This window comes from Silene latifolia, chromosome 11, assembly GCF_048544455.1.
Source record: "Silene latifolia isolate original U9 population chromosome 11, ASM4854445v1, whole genome shotgun sequence".
Classification (NCBI taxonomy): domain Eukaryota; kingdom Viridiplantae; phylum Streptophyta; class Magnoliopsida; order Caryophyllales; family Caryophyllaceae; genus Silene; species Silene latifolia.
The window spans coordinates 64182086-64185702 of record NC_133536.1 but is presented as its reverse complement, the minus strand read 5'-3'; the positions used below and the strand labels follow the sequence as shown (position 1 = coordinate 64185702).

Below are 3617 nucleotides of genomic sequence, written 5' to 3'. Positions count from 1 at the left end.
TTAATAGACATCGGATTTTAAACCGATGTCCATTAAAATTTGCACATCGGATTTTTAGGAAAACCGATGTCTATTTGATCAATGGACATCGGATTTTTAGGAAAACCGATGTCTATTTGATCAATGGACATCATTTTTTTGCAAAAATCCGATGTCTATAACTATTATTTTTTATAAAAAAAAAAAATATTACGATGTTGCCCATATTAGTCGTACACATGATGACAATGCAAAATGATTCCATAATCAACAAAAAATATCTGTATACAATCAATCGGTTATCCAAAGCCAATTACAAAAAAATTTCATCTACATAATGTGTCAAATTTACTTAGACGACTAACCTATACAAAAATATAAACTGATATGTAAACTGACTAATTGTTTAAAAAACAAGGCCGAAGAGACAAGACTACTTGGCAGCCTCAGATTTGCTCATCTCCCATTGGGCATATTACCCAGAGAATCTGGTTCAACACAACAAAGTCAACGAGAAAACAAAATATCAACATAGAAGATCCTATATAACTAACGAGACACATACATTACTGTATTTTAAGTATCACAACTACTAGCAATACACTCACCTGAATGTGAGGAGCAGAAAAGTCGAGGAGCATCGTATGTCCTAATCTATACTGCAAAATCGTTAGTTAGACAAAAATGAGCTAACTTTTAACATTAATGATGATGACGATGATTTTCCATCTATTTTAGCTTATCGCATCCAAATGAGAAAAACTAGTGAATCAATGGTCACATCAAAATGCAAACTCAATAAAAAGACTAATGAGAGTTCAAGGGGAAAGACTTAAACAACACTTGCCTGTATTAATGTTGTTGCATCAGCAATGACGAAAGGCACATGTAGAAGGGGCCATTGTAAAAGGTGCTCTGATATGGTACCAGCCTGAAGTATTGACATGAGCATTCAACAAATTATCACCAAGCTGTTTGATTGTTTGTCTATATTTTATAATTATAGGTGAAAATGAAAAAGAATAAATAAATAATTACGTTCCCATATCGTAATAAGTACCTGTAAGTATTTGCTGCCATCAAACAAGCGAAGTGGCTTGAGCGACTGGTGGGACTGATACATTGTTGGAACATTTAGAAGACTATAACTAAAACACCAATGTTAAAAAAAAAAATCTTAAAGAACCAGTATCAACATTGTACCCCTAGTGCTGATACTAATAAGGCAAGCAAACCAAGTGTACAACGAACCTGCACCAACATTCTGATGCAGCAGCCAGCAGGTGTGTGACATACACACCAAAAATTAGCTTCAGATGAACAGAAAAGAAAACATACTAAACCAACCAAATACAAAAAATGTCATTAACTATACCGTGTTAAATTGATTTTGATAGACGATAGTTCAATTAATGACAATCCCGTCATCCAATCAGCGTTTAACAAACGCAATAAAGAGGACAAATCAACATACATCTGATCAACTCCTTATCCCACCCACGAGTTTCCGCTGATAAGCCTGAATCCTCAAAGCTTTAGCATTACACTGCAAATTTACAAGGTCACAATGTCAATATGACAAACCACTCACAAACAGATATTATGATAAGCTATTAGCTGCCAACTATTGTGGAGAGATTTGTTCATACAAACCTACAAAGGAATTTGGATGGATGCATATATGGTAACAAGAGCTTCCTGAAAAGGGAAAAAAGAAGACTGATAAGAATACTATTCTCAAAACCGCCAATTTCATGGAACACATCAAAACCTCGGCAATTAAACCACGAAACAACAAAATTTAAACAACCTAAATGACACTTGATATAGCTTGAAAGAGGGTTTTGAACAACATAGGAGGTTAGTTAAATGAACTGAAAATAATCCATTCTTTTTACTCAAAGCATCATCATCTTTTTACTCATAACAATCAGGCTTGGTGTTATCTCATTGACACAGAAAAACTAATCATAATGAAACATCTGAAAGGTTTCTGCCATATATTATGAAAAAAAGCCTCATCAGACGGATAAAGTCATGCCCTGTCTCAAGCCAAATTACTCAATGAGGCATAGTATAAATATGGAATAATAATGCAAAAACTGAGATACCTCTGAGTCTTGCCAAAATGATCTTTTATCGATTTCTGGAATCACAAGAGTTGCTTTAATAATACGAGCCACAGCCACCATGTCACAAATCTGCAATTTTATAAAGACAATCAACCTTTGCTCAACCTCAAAAGAATATCACTCACAGGGGTTAATCTGTTATAAGGGGAATCAAGTCGTTGTGGACATCCGTATGGCCAGTGACGACTTCAAAGATCAAGTGTAAGACATTATATGCCTTCTTCACATGAATAAATATTTGGCTAGTTGTATCTTTATAACCACAACAATAGGAATAGTCTCCAACTCTCCACATGTAAAGAGCTATATATCATTCAGGAAAAATACGCTGCAAATATACTTAATAACCAAAGTCATTAGACCAATTATATACCATGACAACATTAGAGTCACATAACCAGTCAAGACTTGGCTCTATACAAACCCGAGCAGGAGGTAAGACAAAAATCTGAAGCATCTTTGTATGAGTAAGAAACCTGCAAAAGTGTGTAACTACTCTTTGCTGCCATAAATGTGTACTCATTTGCTTTATTCTCACTTATGAAAGCCTTGTTTTGTAACTAACTTGCCCAGTTGAATGCCAACTAACTCTTTAGTGCAATACACAATTCAACTGATGCTTTTCTTCAAATGTAACACGAGAAGACCCCTTCCAATGCTTTCGGGATAGTGCTTGACAGCTTGCCTTGCCTGTCAGCAGACTATAAGCCATTTAGGACATCACTTATTAGATTGCATATGGTATAAAACTATATATATTGACATTGCATGTTGGATGAGAGTCAGTACATACATAGAGTGTTGGATTGCTTGATCTGCAGCAAATGCAAGCAGAAACTCATCAACGACAACTTCCCTTCTCTCATTTTTCTTATCTGAGAAAATTGTCAAGGAGAAGAAATGTGGGCTGTATCGACTATCAAGAATGAGCTTCTATTAGAGAGCTACACGATGCAGTACCGTTGAACGATCAAACTATCGTATATTAATGAGAAATTAATCAATTATCCGTCAGTGCAAACTTCATGTGACCTTCAAAGTTAAATAAGGACGATATAATGACATGAAAAAGAACTACTAAAGAGAGAAGGTAGAGGGATTTCATGGCTCAAACTTAATGACATGTAAGTTAAGAAACTTCAAAAAGGTAAGCAAAATGAAAGGATACAGTCTTCAAAAAAATGGCGAATCTCAGCCAAAAGATGGGGAGGTAGCTATTTGTTGTCCTTGTAATGTTCCTACTCAGGATCATTGGCAAAAACAACAATTATCTTATCATCTTTCTCCCCCGGATGGGGAGGTAGCTGAATACCCTTCATAGAAAACGAATTATCTCTAAATTGAAATCAAATTTAATTGCAAACCCTCACCCAATTACTTAATTGTACCCTAACATGATAAAAATAATTGAATCCCAAAACGCAAACATCATAGAAAACCCAAAATCAGTGACAAATGAAAACAATTCCTCTAAAAAACATATGAATTGCGATGAATTTAAAGATA

At 34.9% G+C, this 3617-nt stretch overlaps 2 long non-coding RNA genes across 4 annotated transcripts; both read right to left on the bottom strand.

Moving 5' to 3' along the window:
• Positions 1 to 206: 206 nt before the first annotated feature.
• Positions 207 to 1525, bottom strand: LOC141614898 (uncharacterized). 2 transcript variants are annotated; one of them, XR_012529451.1, is made up of 3 exons: positions 1040 to 1445; positions 588 to 910; positions 207 to 467 (listed from the first exon to the last, which is right to left on the bottom strand). It is a non-coding gene; the product is annotated as an uncharacterized LOC141614898 (long non-coding RNA). The 2 variants fall into 2 exon arrangements; XR_012529450.1 differs by lacking the exon at positions 207 to 467 and adding an exon at positions 1454 to 1525 and having other exon boundaries at positions 474 to 910; positions 1040 to 1093.
• A 111-nt stretch (positions 1526 to 1636) lies between these two features.
• On the bottom strand, positions 1637 to 3005 carry LOC141614897 (uncharacterized). Of its 2 annotated transcripts, XR_012529449.1 has the most exons (4): positions 2905 to 3005; positions 2588 to 2812; positions 2091 to 2180; positions 1637 to 1677 (listed from the first exon to the last, which is right to left on the bottom strand). It is a non-coding gene; the product is annotated as an uncharacterized LOC141614897 (long non-coding RNA). The 2 variants fall into 2 exon arrangements; XR_012529448.1 differs by lacking the exon at positions 1637 to 1677 and having other exon boundaries at positions 2145 to 2812.
• Positions 3006 to 3617: the final 612 nt, after the last annotated feature.